The sequence below is a fragment of the Oryctolagus cuniculus genome, chromosome Y (genome assembly GCF_051225735.1).
Source record: "Oryctolagus cuniculus isolate XC-2025 breed Fujian yellow rabbit chromosome Y, ASM5122573v1, whole genome shotgun sequence".
Lineage (NCBI taxonomy): Eukaryota > Metazoa > Chordata > Mammalia > Lagomorpha > Leporidae > Oryctolagus > Oryctolagus cuniculus.
In genome coordinates, this window is record NC_142889.1 from 19,192,283 (window position 1) to 19,212,763 (window position 20,481).

The following is a 20,481-nucleotide window of genomic DNA, read 5'->3' on the forward strand; positions in this document are numbered from 1 at the left end:
TATGCAATCACTAAAAATGCTAAATGCTATGGAGGTGGGCATTTGGTGCAGCAGTTAAGTCACCACTAGATACCTGCATCCCAAATTGGAGTGTCAGCTCGAGTCTCAACTCCTCTACTTCTAATATAACTTCCTGCTAATGTACTCCCAAAGAAGAAGCAGATGATACCTTAAATACTTGAGTCCCTGACACCCAGATAGTAGATGGTGATTGAGTTTTGGGTTGCTCTTTTTTGCTGGGCTCAGCCCTGGCTATTGCAAGCATTTGGGGAAGGAACAAGCAGATGGAGGATCTATCTCTATATCTCTCTTTCAAAAAAATGAAAATAAATTAAGAAACTAAAAATTTTTAATTCTATGAAATGACAGCAACATACTCATGAAGTGGGGAAATAAAAGAGATCTGTTCATGGGCCAGCTCTGGAAATAATTATTCTTACCAACTATTGGTATTTTGGCATATTTGTTACCTGCATGTTTTTCTTTATATGGTGATTACTAAATATGTAATATATATAGCTATATACTAATATACTAAATATAATTATATACTATAATAATATATAGTATATTACTATACATAGTATAGTAATATGTAATATATAATATGTAGTATATAATATGTAATATATATAACTATATACTAATATACTATATAACTATATAGTATATTACTATACATAGTATATTAGCAATATAGAGTATATTAGTTATATATATTACTATATATATTAGATTATATATAGATTACTGTAGGATGTAATATACTCTATATAGTATATAATGGTAAAACCGCCTTCTGAAGTGCCTTCATCCATATGGGCACTGTTCAAGTTCCATCTGCCCTACTTCTGATCCAGCTCTCTGCTGAAGCCAGGGAAAGCAGTAGAAGATGACCCAAGACTTTGGGCCCATGCACCCATATGGGAGACCCGGGAGCAGCTCCTGGTTCCTGGTTTCAGATTGACCCAGTTCCAGCCATTACAGCCATTAGAAAGTGAACCAGCAAATGGAAGATGTTCTCTCCCTCCCTCCCTCTCTCTCTCTCTCTCTCTCTCTCTCTCTGTAACTCTGCCTTGCAAATCAATCAATAATTCTTTGTTTTTAAAAAATAATCTGCTCACATACTATAGTAACCACCATATAGAGAAAAACATGCAGGTAACAAATATGCAAAATACCAATAGTTGGTAAGAATAATTATTTCCTTGCATTTTCAAAATTTTCTCCAATATTCTGAGATTATATTTAGGAAGGAGAAAAGTATCAGTTAAGGGATTCAGCTGTGTAATCACAAAAATTCCCTTTGGCTTTAATATTCTGTGGCTTTTTTCTGGAAATGGGGGTGGAGGTCAAGCAAGAACAAAATGTTAGAAAAGTTTAGTGGCAGGGACTCACCTGTTTAAATTATTTAATGGCACTGTAAACAACACATGAGAACATCTGAACTTGCAGAGAACGTGCAAGCCCTCCATCTGAGTGGCAGAAAGGGCATGAGTCTGGGAAATAGGTGACTTAAATTGAACCAGATGATCTTGAGGGCCCTCTCCAAGCAACTCAATCACTTGCACATCCACTTACTGAATAAACATCCACCAAATGCCTAGGACATGCCAGGAGCCATGAGGTTGAATGATCATTGAACCATTCCTTCAGAGTCTAGTGAGAAAGAAAGATCTGATTTTCATTTCATTTAACATAACAAAATACCACAGTCTGGTGGCTTAAACAAAATGGACTCGTCCTTCACAGTCCTGGAAGCTGAAAACTCAAGAACAAGGTGTCTTCAGGTTTGGTTTCTTCTCTCCTCCAAGTATGAACCAGGCACAACTTTGCTTGGCTCCTGAGACCAGACAAGAACAGGTATGTTGAATGTGACATGGTCATAGACTAGACTGGTGTCATCTAAGTCCTCTCCTTGACTTGCAGATGACCACTGTCTTGGTATGGCACTGATACAACAAAGTAGCACAGACCAGGCTTTTATAAACAGCAGAAGTACATTTCCCACAGTTCTGGAGATGGGGTGTCCAAGATCAAGAATACCAGCATGACTGCACTGTGGTCAGGTGGTGACCTCTATGCTGTTTCAGACACCTGCCTTCTCCTGTGTCTTCATATGCCAGAAAGACCATGATAGATCCCTCTGGGTCCCTTTCACCAGGGCACTAATCTCATGCACAAGGGCACCACCCTTTGGCACAATTAGGACCCATCTCCTAATGCTGTCACATTAGGGGTTAGGTTTCAACAAGCAACTTTCAGGGGGACACATTCAGTCCAGAAGAGTAGCTTTCTTCCTATATCCCAGCCTGGTTGTACCTCTGCCTACACACACGTCTGGGGTCTTTTTTGTGTGTCTCTTCTTATATGGACACCAGTTAGAATGGATTAGGGCTCACCACAATCCCAAGGATTCTCTTCCAATATTGTTTTAGCTTCATGTTGATCCAAATAATTCAGAAGATCATCACATAATCTCCAATTTCACAATTATAACTTTTTTATCTGCTTCCAAATCTTTTGAATGAAGTCACTGCTCTGGATATCTGATGACCTTATTTCAGTAATCTAAAACTCAACTCCAAATCAAGTTTAGATTCTAGGTGATGTTACATAATCCACTATTCTTACAACCTCCACATACTTCTCTGTTAAGACTATCCTCTAGGATGATAATGAAATATAAATAATTATGTTCTTTGTTTCCTGGGAAAAGCAGAAATGCCACAGGAATTCTGTAGATGACCTTATACATAATCACGATTCTAACAACCCAAAGTTATACTTTCTTCACATCAGCAAATTAAAAATCATTGGCCTGCTGAAAATTATATTTAGAGTATATGAAATTTATTTATAAAAATTTGTATCTGTAAATGTTAAGATTTTAGCCTTTCCTTAAAGACCAATTTACAGAAAGATACATTTTTTGAACTGTAATTCTTCTAATGTGTGTATATGAGTGAGTTGGGGGGCAGTACAAGAATATTTATAAATTTATACACATGTGTATCCATATATGAAATTAAATAGTTGGGGCTGAGCCAAGATGGCGGAATAGTGAGGGCGCGCACCGATAGTCCGGGAAAATTTAGTTCAATAAAAGGGGAGTTACAGTAGCCGCAGAAAAAAGAACCAGGAAAATATTGCAGGGGAAACCCTTCTGGATGAATCGGAGGACCTACTGGGAGAACAAGGTCGCCCACTGCGCAGAAGCCAAGTCAAGGGACTGAGCCACGGAAGCCCCAGGGTCTGCGCGCCAGTGCTTGAAGGGGAGTGCATGCCACACAGACAACAGCGGGGAGACTTGGGATGCTCAGGGCTCCGAGTCCACACATCGGTGCTGGAAGGGGAGGTGAGCTCAATAACCCGAGACATTGGTGGGGAAACGGGGGTCAGAATATAGAGGGGGGCCGGAAAGTGCAGCAAACTCACTACAGGAAAGAAGGAAAAAAAAAAGCTTCAGGGTTTCTCTTCCCCCTAACCTTGCAAAGGTTACAAGGCTGCAAGACTTGAAGAATTCCCAAGAGACAAAGAGCAGGCCTCCTCTCTGGATTTACATATCAATGGGGGAGAGCTAAGGAACTGAGTCACTACAATTCAGTAGCCTAGGCAACCCAGTGGGAGTCCAGAGGAGCCAAAGACTGGAAGCTAAATACCATCAATTCTGCACAGCTGTGCCATGCGGTGTTACTTACCCCCTAAATAAATTAAATACATAAATAAATAAAAAGAGAGAGATTTACACGCATAACCTGAGGGTGTCACATTTGCACACCCTTAACCAGGAAGAACCAGGCAGAGCTCTCAGGCCACACCCATCTCAAGCCTCCAAGGCTCCTCCAACAGCAGGCAGTCCACTTAACATGGACACAGTATAAAAAAAAAAAGTACAGTGACGCAAGAAGAATTAACTATGCCCAGTAACAAACACAGAAATAGAGGGAGCAAGATCAACGATGACACTATGATGCCTCCAAATAAACAAAACACCCAAAGCCAAGAGTATGAAGATGATGAGATAGAAAAAATGCAAGATACGGATTTCAAAAAATTTATGATAAGAACATCTAGAAGTTTTCAAAAGCAAATCCTTGAACTACAGAAATCCTTATTGGACAAGATTGAAAATCTCTCTCGTGAAAATGAAATTTTAAGGAAGAGTCAAAATGAAACTCAGAAACTAGTAGAACAGGAAAGTGTGATAGTGAAGAGAAATCAAAATGAAATGAAGAGCTCAATAGATCAAATGACAAACACATTAGAAAGCCTTAAAAACAGAATGGGTGAAGCAGAAGAGAGAATATTGGACTTAGAAGATAGAGCACAGGAAAACATACAGTCAAACCAAAGAAAAGAAGAGGAAATTAGAAATCTAAAAAATATTGTTGGGAACCTACAGGATACTATTAAAAAACCAACATTCGAGTTCTAGGAGTTCCTGAAGGCATGGAGAAAGAGAAAGGATTGGAAGGCCTTTTTAGTGAGATACTAGCAGAGAACTTTCCAGGTTTGGAGAAGGACAGAGATATCCTAGTACAGGAAGCTCATAGAACCCCCAGTAAACATGACCAAAAGAGATCCTCACCACGACACGTGGTAATTAAACTTACCACAGTGAAACATAAAGAAAAGATCCTAAAATGTGCAAGAGAGAAATGTCAGATTACTCTCAGAGGATCTCCAATCAGACTCACAGCAGACTTCTCATCAGAAACACTACAGGCTAGGAGGGAATGGCAAGACATAGCACAGGTGCTAAGAGAAAAAAATTGCCAGCCCAGAATATTATATCCTGCCAAGATCTCATTTGTGAATGAAGGTGAAATAAAGACCTTTCATAGCAAACAGAAATTGAAGGACTTTGTGGCCACTCGTCTGGCCCTGCAAAAGATACTTAAAGATGTGCTACACTCAGAAACACAAACACAGCCATCAATATGAAAGAAGGGAAAGGAAGAACACCTACCAGTAAAAGAGCATGGGAAGCTCAAAGCATATACTAGAAAATATTTCCGGGAAAATGGCAGGGCAAAGTCACTACGTATCAATAGTCACATTGAACATTAATGGTCTGAATTCTTCAGTTAAAAGACACCGTTTGTCTGACTGGCTCACAGAACACAACCCAACTATTTGTTGCCTACAAGAAACACATCTCTCTAACAAAGAGGCATGCAGACCGAAAGTGAAAGGTTGGAGAAAGATATAGCATGCCAACAGAAACCAAAAAAAGCAGGTGTAGCCATATTAATATCAGACAAAATAAACTTTAATACAAAAACTGTTAAGAGAGACAAAGAGGGACACTATATAATGATTAAGGGTTCAATTCAACAGGAAGATGTAACTATTATAAATGTATACGTACCTAATTACAGGGCACCAGTCTATTTAAAAGATATGTTAAGGCACTTAAAGGGAGATTTAGATTCCAATACAATAGTACTGGGGGACTTCAATACTCCACTCTCAGAAATAGACAGATCATCCGGACAGAAGATCAACAAGGAAACAGCAGATTTAATTGACACTATAGCCCAAATGGATCTAACAGATATCTACAGAACTTTCAACCCTACATCTACAGACTTCACATTCTTCTCAGCAGTGCATGGAACCTTCTCTAGGATTGATCACATACTAGGCCATAAAGCAAGTCTCAGCAAATTTAAAAGAATTAGAATCATACCATGCAGCTTCTCAGACCACAGTGGGATGAAGCTGGAAATTAGCAACTCAGGAAACCCCAGAAAGCATGCAAACACATGGAGACTGAACAACATGCTCCTGAATGAACACGGGTCATAAAAGAAATCAAAAGAGAAATCAAAAACTTTCTGGAAGTAAATGAGGATAACAACACAACATATCAAAGCTTATGGGATACAGCAAAAGCAGTATTGAGAGGCAAGTTTATAGCAATAGGTGCCTATATCAAGAAATTGGAAAGGCACCAAATAAATGAGCTTTCAGTGCACCTCAAGGACCTAGAAAAACTGCAGCAAACCAAACCCAAATCTAGTAGGAGAAGAGAAATAATTAAAACCAGAGAAGAAATTAACAGGATTGAATCCAAAAAAAAAAAAAACATTAGAAAAAATCAGCCAAGCGAGAAGCTGGTTTTTTGAAAAAATAAACAAAATTGACACCCCATTGGCCCAACTAACTAAAAAAAGAAGAGAAAAGACCCAAATCAATAAAATCAGAGATGAAAAAGGAAACGTAACAACAGACACCACAGAAATAAAAAGAATCATCAGAAATTACTACAAGGACCTGTATGCCAGCAAACAGGAAAACCTATCAGAAATGGATAGATTCCTGGACACATGCAACCTACCTAAATTGAACCATGAAGACATAGAAAACCTAAATAGACCCATAACTGAGACAGAAATTGAAACAGTAATAAAGGCCCTCCCAACAAAGAAAAGCCCAGGACCAGATGGATTCACTGCTGAATTCTACCAGACATTTAAAGAAGAACTAACTCCAATTCTTCTCAAACTATTCAGAACAATCGAAAAAGAGGGAATCCTCCCAAATTCTTTCTATGAAGCCAGCATCACCTTAATCCCTAAGCCAGAGAAAGATGCAGCACTGAAAGAAAATTACAGACCAATATCCCTGATGAACATAGACGCAAAAATCCTCAATAAAATTCTGGCCAATAGAGTACAACAACACATCAGGAAAATCATCCACCCAGACCAAGTGGGATTCATCCCTAGTATGCAGGGATGGTTCAACATTCGCAAATCAATCAATGTGATTCACCACATTAACAGACTGCAAAAGAAAAAACATATGATTATCTCAATTGATGCAGAGAAAGCATTTGATAAAATTCAACACCCTTTCATGATGAAAACTCTAAGCAAATTGGGTATAGAAGGAACATTCCTCAATATAATCAAAGCAATTTATAAAAAACCCACAGCCAGCATCCTATTGAATGGGGAAAAGTTGGAAGCATTCCCACTGAAATCTGGCACCAGGCAGGGATGCCCACTCTCACCACTGCTATTTAACATAGTTCTGGAAGTTTTAGCCAGAGCCATCAGACAAGAAAAATAAATCAAAGGAAAACAAATCAAGAAGGAAGAAGTCAAACTATCCCTCTTTGCAGACGATATGATTCTGTACTTAGAGGATCCAAAGAACTCTACTAAGAGACTATTGGAACTCATAGAAGAGTTTGGCAAAGTAGCAGGGTATAAAATCAATGCACAAAAATCAACAGCCTTTGTATACACAAACAATGCCATGACTGAGAAAGAACTGCTAAGATCGATCCCATTCACAATAGCTACAAAAACAATCAAATACCTTGGAATAAACTTAACCAAGGACGTTAAAGATCTCTACGATGAAAATTACAAAATCTTAAAGAAAGAAATAGAAGAGGATACCAAGAAATGGAAAAATCTTCCATGCTCATGGATTGGAAGAATCAACATCATCAAACTGTCATTTCTCCCAAAAGCAATTTATAGATTCAATGCAATCCCAATCAAGATACCAAAGACATTCTTCTCAGATCTAGAAAAAATGATGCTGAAATTCATATGGAGGCACAAGAGACCTCGAATAGCTAAAGCAATCTTGTACAACAAAAACAAAGCCGGAGGAATCACAATACCAGATTTCAGGACATACTACAGGGCAGTTGTAATCAAAACAGCATGGTACTGGTACAGAAACAGATGGATAGACCAATGGAACAGAATTGAAACACAACACCAGAAATCATCTCAAACATCTATAGCCAACTTATATTTGATCAAGGATCTAAAACTAATTCCTGGAGCAAGGACAGTCTATTCAATAAATGGTGCTGGGAAAACTGGATTTCCATGTGCAGAAGCATGAAGCAAGACCCCTACCTTACACCTTACACAAAAATTCACTCAACATGGATTAAAGACCTAAATCTACGTCCTGACACCATTACGTTATTAGAGAACATTGGAGAAACCCTTCAAGATATTGGCACAGGCAAAGAATTTCTGGAAAAGACCCTGGAGGCACAGGCAGTCAAAGCCAAAATCAACTATTGGGATTGCATCAAATTGAGAAGTTTCTGTACTGCAAAAGAAACAGTCAGGAGAGTGAAGAGACAACTGACAGAATGGGAAAAAATATTTGCAAACTATGCAACAGATAAAGGGTTAATAACCAGAATCTACAAAGAGATCAAGAAACTCCACAAAAACAAAACCAACAACCCACTTAAGAGATGGGCCAAAGACCTCAATAGACATTTTTCAAAAGAGGAAATCCAAATGGCCAACAGGCACATGGAAAAATGTTCAAGGTCATTAGCAATCAGGGAAATGCAAATCAAAACCACAATGAGGTTTCACCTCACCCCGGTTAGAATGGCTCACATGTTGACATCTACCAACAACAGATGCTGGCGAGAATGTGGGGAAAAAGGGACACTAACCCACTGTTGGTGGGAATGCAAACTGGTTAAGCCACTATGGAAGTCAGTCTGGAGATTCCTCAGAAAGCTGAATATAACCCTACCGTTCTACCCAGCCATCCCACTCCTTGGAATTTACCCAAAGGAGTTTAAATTGATAAACAAAAAAGCGTTCTGCACCCTAATGTTTATTGCAGCACAATTCACAATAGCCAAGACCTGGAACCAACCTAAATGCCCATCAACGGTAGACTGGATAAAGAAATTATGGGATATGTATTCTTTAGAATACTATACTGCAGTAAGAAACAACGAAATCCAGTCATTTGCAAGCAAATGGAGGAATCTGGAACACATCATGCTGAGTGAAATAAGCCAGTCCCAAAGGGACAAATACAATATGTTCTCCCTGATCGGTGACAACTGACTGAACACCAAAAAGGAAACCTCCTGAAGTGAAATGGACACTATGAGAAATGGTGACTTGATCAGCATAGCCTTGACTGTTAATGGACAACTTAATACATTATCCCTCTTAGTATTTTTTTTTGTCTGTTCTACTTAATATGACTGGTTTAATTCTGTAATTAATACACAGCTATTCTTAAGTGTTGAAAATTAACTGAAATGTGATCCCTGTTAAACATAAGAGTGGGAATAAGAGAGGGAAGAGATGTATAATTTGGGGCATGCTCAAGCTTACTTGCCCCAATTGGTAGAGTTGGAAATATATCAGGGGATTCCAGTTCAATCCCATCAAGGTGGCATGTGCCAATGCCATCTCACTATTCTAAGTGATCAATTTCAGTTCACAATTGATCATAATGAAAGGACTAAGAGTCAAAGGGAGCACATAAACAAGTCTAGTACCTGCTAACACTAACCGATAGAATAAATAAAGGGGAGAGTGATCCAACATGGAAAGTGAGATACTCAGCAGACTCATAGAATGGCAGAAGTCCTAAATAGCACTGTGGCCTCAGAATCAGCCCTAAAGGCACTCGGATCTGGGTGAAAATCCCATATGAGTATTTCAGGCATGGAAAGCCAAGACACTCTGGCAAAAAGATCTCTGTGAGTGAGATCCCAGTGGAAAGAACAGGTCTTCAAAGAAGGAGGTGCCTTTCTCTGAAGGGAGGAGAGAACCTCCACTTTGACTATGACCATGTCTAAACAAGATAAGAGTCGGAGAACTCATAGGGCTTCCATAGCCTTGGAAACTCATGACTGGTGCATAGGGATATTACTGATGCCATAAACAGGAGTGTCAATTTGTAAAGTCAACAACAGGAGTCACTGTGCACTTACTCCTCATGTAGGATCTCTGTCCTTAATGTGCTGTACAATGTGATTTAATGCTATAACAAGTACTCAAACAGTATATTTCACTTTGTGTTTCTATGGGGGTGCAAACGATTGATATCTTTACTTAATGTACACTAAACTGATCTTCTGTAAAAAAAAAAAAAAAGAAATTATCAATTCCCAACTTGACTCTCACTGGGAGTAAACATGACAATAGGTCTGATCTGATTTCATCATCATTTAAAAAAATCATCTATTATTTTTCACTTTATGTTTCTGTGTGGGAGCAAACTGTTGAAATCCTTACTTAAGGTATACTAAGCTGATCTTCTGTATATTAAGATAATTGAAAATGAATCTTGATGTGAATGGAAGGGGAGAGGGAGTGGGAAAAGGGAGGGTTGTGGGTGGGAGGGACGGTATGGGGGGGGAGCCATTGTAACCCATGAGTCGTACTTTGGAAATTTATATTCATTAAATAAAAGATAAAAAAAAAAGTAAAAAAAAAAGGCATTCGCATTTTAGCTTTAGACTTAGATATATAGTTCCTTTTGAGTAAATATTTGTGTGTGGTATGAGGAATACTTTTGCATATGTATAATAAGTTGTCCCAGCATAATTTGCTGGAATGACTATCCACTTCCTATCTTATTGTCTTGACAGCCTTTTCCAAATCAATTGATCATGTGTGTAACGTCAAACAGTTCATTTCTGGATTCTCAATTCTATTCAATTTATACATAAAAATACATATATTCTCATTGATTTTATATGTATTTCTGTATATGTAAATTTATATATTTATAATATTTAAATAATAGAAACTATATAATTCATATTATACATTTTTTTTATTTTTTTATTTTTTTTTTGACAGGCAGAGTGGACAGTGAGAGAGAGAGACAGAGAGAAAGGCCTTCCTTTGCCATTGGTTCACCCTCCAATGGCTGCCGCGGCCAGCGCGCTGCGGCCGGCGCACTGCGCTGATCCGATGGCAGGAGCCAGGAGCCAGGTGCTTTTCCTGGTCTCCCATGGGGTGCAGGGCCCAAGCACCTGGGCCATCCTCCACTGCACTCCCTGGCCACAGCAGAGAGCTGGCCTGGAAGAGGAGCAACCAGGACAGAATCCGGTGCTCCAACCGGGACTAGAACCCGGTTTGCCGGCACCGCTAGGCGGAGGATTAGCCTATTGAGCCACAGCGCCGGCCCTGTAAATACCTCTTTATATGTCATTATTTTAAGTATATAAAATGATATTCTAGCATACATTTTGATAGTAATTTATCTGAATAGAAGTTAGTTATAACATTATTTCTACCATTATGATTAAATATTACATTATGAAATTTTAGTGTATTTTCTATTCTTTGAGAGAACTCTAATGAATTTTCTAATTAATTATCAAAGCAGGTTGGTCTTTCAAAAAGATGTATATTTGGCAAGAAAATGTTGTAGTATCTTTTTACCCAGAATGCCAACATTCAAAATTGCACTAAAAACATTTCAACTCCATTTCTTCACGGAGACCTATAAAGCACTTGAGAGAATATTTTAAACAAATCTTAATTCACCTGCTTCATTTCATCTTTACCGTTTTTCAAAGAACGTTCCTGTCATTGTGTTTATTCTCAATAGGCTTGCTGTTTTCTAAATGGTGACAGGAAACATTTTCAAACTACATTTATCTAATTTGTAGGTCTTCAATATCAAGTTTTGTAATGAAATGTCTCTTTCCTACCTCCTACCTTTCTTACTGGACAGTTTTTTAAACAGTTACCTAATTGATTTTTCTTATCTTGCTGTCCCACATTAGATATTTTCTCTAAATTTAATGATTCCAGATGAAAACTTATCTTTCTGACTTGTGAAAGAGTTGAAAGGAGGAGCTGCCAAAACATTCTATTTCGAGCTCTATAATGTACTTCAGGTTTTGAATCAAACTTTTTTCCAGACTGAAATTACAACATTTGAGAAGCCAACATACTCTTATTATAATTTATACCCTCTGTTACCATACTAAGCTTATTCATTTCTGCACTGAGACTTTAGTAAAAATTCCTTTTCTTTTTCATTCAGTAATTAGATTATCCACTTTGTTTTCTAGATCAGTATAAAAATAGATTTAAAATCAGAAAGTACTATAAAATTTTCCTTTCCATATATAAAATACATATATATGCTAGCAGGTTTTTCTTTTATTTTCCTCCATAATATATAATCAATACTGCAATCACAATAGTTGTGCTCAATAAAATGATAATTAAATAAAATCCATTCCCATTATTACATAGGGTACTGTACAAGACAGATCTTCTCTCAGTACAGTCTGTACAATTTCAGAGCACAAAAACTAATCAGAAATATCAACAAATATTTATAAATCAGAGTAGCATCAAAATACAAAAAAAGAGAGAAACATATTTGGAAAAATTGGCTGAATACAAATAAGTCATTTTTAAAATACTGTTTTTGAAGCTTCCTTGAAGAGTTTTTAAATTTATTCTATATTCCTAAATATCTATGTTTATTATCTTTTACATGATCTATAACATAAAACTGTAGTTTTTCTTTGGTTGCCCCATAAACAAAAATATATATAAATTGAAATAGTACAAACATGCACTGACTTCTGTTGCTAAGTTTGCAACTGGTAACACATATGGCCAGTTTCTAAAGTCATGAAAACACAATTTTGCTGCAGCTATTAAGTTCCCAAAGAAACTGCTTAGGATGTCTACTTCAGTGATAAAGAGAGGCAGAGAATTTAGGGAAATTTACTAGGTACAAGGCTTTCAACCTCCTGAAGTTCCAGATCTGAATCTTTCTTTCTCAAAATGTTGCCAGCTATCACCCAGGGCCCACCCATTTTGGAAGCAAGGAGGGCCATTGCTCAGAAGCCAGGACCCAACATAGGCACTGATTATTGGCAGCCACTGGTCTTCCATGCACATGTGTAGTGACTGCCCTCTGCAGGCCGAGTTCACTTCCGTTTAACCTCGTTGCTTGGCTACAGTCACTGTGAGTTAAGACTGTGGGAACAGGAAGCCTGTGTGCTGAGACATTGAGGCCAGGGCTTGCTCCTCTCCTGGGCTTGCCTCAGGATTCCCATGCTGGGAAAAGCCGCTAGAAGGATCAGCCGTGAAGGAGGTCTTACCTCCCCATTGAAGGGTGTGCGTGTCTCTTGAGCACCTCCGCTGGGTGAGAGATGGCGAACGGGATAAAATCACAGCCCAGGTACCTCTTCCCGACAAGGATAAGGCTGCCAGCATGAGTGAGGAAGTCTGAGGGCAGCAGCTCCGCTGCTCAGGAATAGTGGCCGAGGCCGCCCTCCTGTGACCAGGAACACTGGGCGCCCAGCTCCCACAGGCCTTCCTCCCCTGAGAGGGAGAAGCACCCAGGCCGCCTTTTAGAGCAGCAGAAGCAAAGCCTAAACCTCAGTCTGTGTCCAAGTTAATCATAATGCCCTCTATTGTACGCTTCACTGGCAGGTGATAAGTGATTGAACAAAATTGATTGTTTCCTGTAGTTTAATGTACATGTTTCATTTTATACACTGTATACATTATGGGGAATTCATGTGGAGAGAAATAACTTATGGTTCAGACTAAAGTATCCACAACTTAGGGTCCAGCACTGGTTTCTGAGTAAAGATTCAGGGACGAACAGACAAAAATTAAAATGTTTAAATAAAATTAAAAATTAAAAACGTGAAAATAAAATTTAAAGTGGGTAGGGTAAAGTTAAAAATTAAAATGGGTAAAATATTCTCTTATATAGAATATCTGTGTTTGTAATGCAAATTGTAATTCGATTTTTTTCCTAGTGATAGTTTCTATGTAACTTAAAGGACAATAATATTATACATGGGGATTAAATTGGAAACAGAATGAATAATATTAAGGGACAAAGAAAATCATGCCGCTCATACTAACTCAATATATAATCAAATTTACATTAAGCTTTCTGTCAAAGCAAAAGGAAAAAGAAAGTTACTCATTGTGTTTGATAGAAATAAACCAAGTTTAATATTTTTTAAATTCATTTTCTATTCGTAAGGCACAGAAAGAGAGACCAAGCTATATCATCCACCCACTTGTGCACTACCCAAACGCCTGCAACATCCGGTTATGAACTAGGCCAATGTCAGAACCCAAGAGCTCAATCTGAGTCCTCCACAGCAGTGGCAGGGATTCAAGCACTTGGACCACAATCTGTCATTCAGGAAACAGAAAACAGAAGTGGACCCAGGACTTGAACCCAGGTGCTCCAATATGGGATACAAGAATACCAAGTGGTGTCTTAGCCACTAAGCCAAATGCCCACCCTTAAAGATATTTTCAATAAAGACAAGCATCTCTGGATACTGAAAACTATTTGTAAAATATTTAATTTCATTGCAGGACATCCCATGAAATGATTATTATTAAGCAGTATGAATTTGTTAAATTCACTTTAATTACAATAACAAAATTCTATGACTTGCATAACATATTTTGTATCTTATAAAGGATGGCCAACTGACTTCCCTAGACAAACACATTATAAAGTCAAAGTGATATATTGCAAGAGAGTAAGGTAGGGGTGAGTGTGGCACAGTGAAGTAAGCCATCACTTGTTATTCCCATGATAGTATTTGAGTGCTGACGTATGTCCTGGAAACCTGCCTTCCAATCTGACTTTCGGCCAGCACACCATGAAAAGCAGTAGATGATGGATCATTTGGGTTTCTGCCTACCCACATGAGTCCCAGATGGAGCTTCTAGCTGAGGTCCTTGCTCCTGGCTGTAGTTTGTCCAGCCCTGACAGTTCTGGTAATTTAGAGAGTATAACAGCAGCAAGATTTGTCTATTTCTTTTCTTTTTCTTGCTCTGCTTTTCAAGTAGATGGAAAAAAAAAAAACAAGTATTCTTTTTCAAAACAACAAAAATACATATTTAAAATATAAAAGGAAAGATGAAAAAAATTGTCTTGCAAATGGATTTAGTGTGAAAGTGTGATTAAAACATCACTTGACAATCAACAGGTTCTATTAACAAGTACTTATGGATTTCCTCATAAAAATAATTAGTACTTCTCTACATTTAAGAATATGCTACAAGTATTTTTAAAATTACAACTAGTATAATTTTTACAGATGGCCATGCTATCACTCAGTCACCTGAAACAACATGAGAGGATTTTGAGTGGCCTTATTCTAAAACTTTCAATATTGCTAATTGAACAACATGGAATTCATTGTAAACATAAGACAAATGCAAGAACATAAGAAATTTTTATGGGGCCAGCACTGTGGCACACTAGTTTAATCCTCTGCCTGTGGCACTGGCATCCCATATGGGCACTGGGTTCTAGTCCCAGTTGCTCCACTTCCAGTCCAGATCCCTGATGTGGCCTGGGATAGCAGTGGAGGATGGCCCAAATGCTTGGGTCCCTGCGCCTGCATGGGGGAATGGTAGGAAGCACCTGGCTCCTGGCTTAGGATCAGTGCAGATCTGGCTGTTGCAGCCATTTGGGGAGCAAACCAATGGAAGGAAGACCTTTCTCTCTCTCTCTCTCTTTCTCTCTCTCTCTCACTGTAAATCTACCTGTCAAATAAATAATTTGTTTTAAAAATACTTAGAAAGAAATTTTTACATATGCTGTAATTCTAAGAATATCTGCATACACTGCTTAGTATTGCACATCAAGCACTGATATGTCATAGTGCTGTCTAGCTCAGAAATCCTTTATATTTAAATTGAATAAAAATGTTGTATAAGGTAACTCTCAGCCAAGGAGTTAATATAATTCCCAGGGTACTTTCCTCAGTGAGAGTGTCATTCCTAGTCTTTGTTGATTCTGCTTCTCCCATGTCTTTACCTAAGTTCGGGTTACTACTATGTACCCGAGGATTACTGCAGTAATCTTTGAACTGTGTTCCTTTCAACCCTGCCTCCTGAAACCTTGTTCAGACTTTCAGATATTCTTTTATATTTTAAAAAATTTAGACCTAATGATGTTACCCCCTGGGTAAAAAAATAACTATGAGGGCCATCATGTGGCTCAGCAGATTAAGCTATTGCTTGTGATGCTGACACTTCATACTAGAGTGCCTGTTGACATCACCATTATTCTGCTTCCAACATAGCTCCCTGCTTATGTACCTGAAAAGGCAGAGAATGATGGACCAAGTAGCTGGGCCCCTACCATCCATTAGGAGACTCAGATGGATTCCCAGGCTAATGGCTTTTGCAGAACTCAGCCTTGGCAATTGAGGTCCTTTGGAGAAAGAACAATCAGACTGATGATCACTTCGTTGTCTCTCTCTCACTTTGTCATTCTACCTTCCAAAAAATAAAATTAAAAAGCTTTAAAAAACCTTGTCATTGCTATAATATATGTAACTAGGAATTTATCGCTTTATTTGAGATTTTAAAATTTGTTACCATGTACTTATACATAGTAATTTTATGATTTTTTATTTCTGTGGTATCACCTAAAATATCTCCTTCTACATTTGTAATTTTATGATTTTTCTTTATTTTTTAATTTTCATTTAGTAAATATAAATTTCCAAAGTATAGTTTATGGATTACAATGGCTTTCCCCCCACCATAACTTCCCTCCCACTCACATCCCTCCTATAACCTGCTCCCTCTCCCATTCCATTCACATCAAGATTCATTTTCAATTCTCTTTATATACAGAAGATCAGTTTAGTATATATTCAGGAAATATTTCAACAGTTTGCACCCACATAGAAACACAAAGTGAAAAATACTATTTGACTACTAGTTATAACATTAAATCACAATGTACAGCACATTAAGGACAGAGATCCCACATGAGGAGTAAGTGCACAGTGACTCCTGTTGTTGACTTAACAAACTGACACTATTGTTTATGGCCTCAGTAATCTCCCTAGGCTCTAGTCATGAGTTGCCAAGGCTATGGAAGCCTTTTGAGTTTGCTGACTTCAATCTTATTCCAACAGAGTCATAGTCAATGTGGAAGTTCTCTTCTTCCTTCAGCGAAAGGTATCTCCTTCTTTGATGGCCCCATTCTTTCCACTGGGATCTCACTTGCAGAGATCTTTCATTTAGTTTTTTTTTTTTTTCCAGAGTGTCTTGGCTTTCCATGCCTAAAATACTCTCAAGGGCTCTTCAGCCAGATCCGAATGCCTTAAGGGCTGATTCTGAGGCCAGAGTGCTGTTTAGGACATCTGCCATTCTATCAGTCTGCTGTGTATCCTGATTCCCATGTTGGATCATTCTCTCCCTTTTTGATTCTTTCAGTTAGTATTAGCAGACACTAGTCTTGTTTGTGTGATCCCTTTGACTCTTAGACCTATCAGTGTGATCAATTGTGAACTGAAGTTGATCACTTGGACTAGTGAGATGGCATTGGTACATGCCACCTTGATGGGATTGTATTGGAATCCCCTGGCACATTTCTAACTCCACCCTTTGGGGCAAGTCTGATTGAGCATGTCCCAAATTGTACATCTCCTCCCTCTCTTATTCCCACTCTTATATTTAACAGGGATCACTTTTCAGTTAAATTTAAACACCTAAGAATAATTGTGTGTTAATTACAGAGTTCAACCAATAGTACTAGAACAAAAAAAAATACTAATAGGGATAACGTATTACATTATACATCAACAGTGATGACAAGAGCTGATCAAGTCACTGTTTCTCATAGTGTCCATTTCACCTCAACAGGTTTCCCCTTTGGTGCTCAGTTACTTGTTGCCGATCAGGGAGAACATATGATATTTGTACCTTTGGGACTGGCTTAATTCACTCAGCATAATGTTTTCCAGATTCCTCCATTTTTTGCAAATGCCCGGTTTAAATTATTTTTGAATGCTGTATAGTATTCTAAAGAGTACATGTCCCATAATTTCTTTATCCAGTCTACCGTTGATGGGCATTTAGGTTGGTTCCAGGTCTTAGCTATTGTGAATTGAGCTGCAATAAACATTAATGTGCAGACAGCTTTTGTGTTTGCCAATTTAATTTCCTTTGGGTAAATTCCAAGGAGTGGGATGGCTGGGTAGAACGGTAGGGTTATATTCAGCTTTCTGAGGAATCTCCAGACTGACTTCCATAGTGACTTCACCAGTTTGCATTCCCACCAACAGTGGGTTAGTGTCCCTTTTTCCCCACATTCTCGCCAGCATCTGTTGTTGGTAGATGTCAACATGTGAGCCATTCTAACCGGGGTGAGGTGAAACCTCATTGTGGTTTTGATTTGCATTTTCCTGATTGCTAGTGATTTTGAACATTTTTCCATGTGCCTGTTGGCCATTTGGATTTCCTCTTTTGAAAAATGTCTATTGAGGTCCTTGGCCCATCTCTTAAGTGGGTTGTTTGTTTTGTTTTTGTGGAGTTTCTTGATCTCTTTGTAGATTCTGGTTATTAACCCTTTATCTGTTGCATAGTTTGCAAATATTTTTTCCCATTCTGTCAGTTATCTCTTCACTCTCCTGACTGTTTCTTTTGCAGTACAGAAACTTCTCAATTTGATGCAATCCCAATAGTTGATTTTGGCTTTGACTGCCTGTGCTTCTGGGGTGTTTTCCAAGAAGTCATTGCTGGTACCTATATCTTGCAGGGTTTCTCCAATGCTCTCTAAAAATTTGATTTTGTCGGGTCATAGATTTAAGTCTTTAATCCATGTTGAGTGAATTTTTGTGTAAGGTGAAAGGTAGGGGTTTTTCTTCATGCTTCTGCACGTGGAAATCTAATTTTCCCAGCACCATTTATTGAATAGCATGTCCTTGCTCCAGGAATTGGTTTTGGATCCTTGATCAAATATAAGTTGGCTATAGATGTTTGGATTGATTTGGTGTTTCTATTCTGTTTCATTGGTCTATCCATCTGTTTCTGTACCAGTACCATGCTGTTTTGATTACAACTGCTCTGTAGTATGTCCTGAAATCTGGTATTGTGATGCCTCGGGCTTTGTTTTTGTTGTACAGGATTGCTTTAGCTATTCAAAGTCTACTGTGTTTCCATATGAATTTCAGCATCATTTTTTCCAGATCTGAGAAGAAGATCTTCTGTATCTTGATTCGTATTGCATTGAATGTATAAATTGCTTTTGGGTGAATAGACATTTTGATGATGTTGATTCTTCCAATCCATGAGCATGGAAGATTTTCCATTTTTTTGTATCCTCTTCTATTTCTTTCTCTAAGGTTTTGTAATTTTCATCATAGATATATTTAACATCCTTGGTTAAGTTTATTTCAAGGTATTTGATTGTTTTTGTAGCTATTGTGAATGGGATTGATCTTAGAAGTTCTTCCTCAGCCATGGCATTGTCTGTGTATACAAAGGCTGTTGAAGTTAAAGAGTTACCAAACCCAATGTGTTCACCATGATACCATCATAACTTCAATATTTGCATTATCATAATACTGCTGAACTACAGAAACATGAATTAACTGTACACATATTTAACAGGTCCTCAGATATTAACTATATAAAATCTAGTACTGTGTTCTGTTTCATTAAAGGTAACATATTTGGCATTTCAGTGTTTCCTGCATAGTTGTGTGGCTAATCACAGAAGGCTGATGTTATATGATTCTGAGGACCATGTGAAGGTACTGCTGATTATACACCTGAATCCTACCATCCTGATCCATATGGCAGTGTCTGAATATATCCATCAGCCATTTCAGGACAATGCAGCATTTGATGAAGTCACAATGCTATCTGACCCTGCCAATGTCTGGTTAATCATTCATCTGAGAATGTCATGGAACATGTCAGAGAGCCTATAGCCCAAACCTCAAGTGCTTCTTTGTGCTGCTTGTTGTTGATCATCCAGAGGTATTTTTGATGTACTGCCACACACTGGTGAACTCCCTACAATTCCATGACAGTGCTCTTCTCTGTCAAACATGGATATGAACAACCTGTCTCCACTCTAATTTTTTTTTTACTAAATTTAGTCAAAACTGGAGGAATCAGAGAAATATTTTTAAGTTTTTAAAAATATCTCATTTGAAAATCAGAGAAATAGAGTGAGTGGAAAGAAGAGGGAGAAGGAGAGAAGGACAGAAGAGAGAGGAAAGAGAGAGAGCACAAGTGAGCACACATTTCCATCTACTGGTTTACTGGCCAAGTTGCTGCAATGGCCTGGGTTGCACCAGAACAAAGCCAGAAGCCTGGAAATCCACCCATGTCACCAACATTGATGGAGTGCCCCTAACATTGGGCCATATTTGGCTGTTTTCCTAAGTACATTCTCAGAGAGCTGGATCAGCAGTAGAGCAGCTGAAACTCAAACCACCATTCATAGGAGATGCTCACACCATGGTGCTGGCCCTGTCTCCTGCTATTCTCCTGAGCAACAGCTGCTGTGGCCATGCCAGGCAGCCTTACCACAATGGGAATCAGTTCTTACCCTTTCAACATCTGTTTTCCAAATTATGTTTAGTGGGGATAAATCTGATGAGCCGCAAAGCCTGCCAGCAATGGACTTTTTTTCCTTTCATTTGAAAGGATCTTTATATTGATAATATTATATTAACAAGCAATGTCTCTCCTCCATAATCCCATTTAAATTTCTCCTTGAGATTCCAGAAGTATCATCATTGCTATCACCCTTGCTAATGGAACAACTGAATGATCTGAAAGCAAAAAATACATTGTTCTATTGGAAACACATTACTGTGACATCTTAACTAAACATAATTTCTAAAATATGTTAATATGGCCTTTATGGCTTAACAATATTAACAAAGTA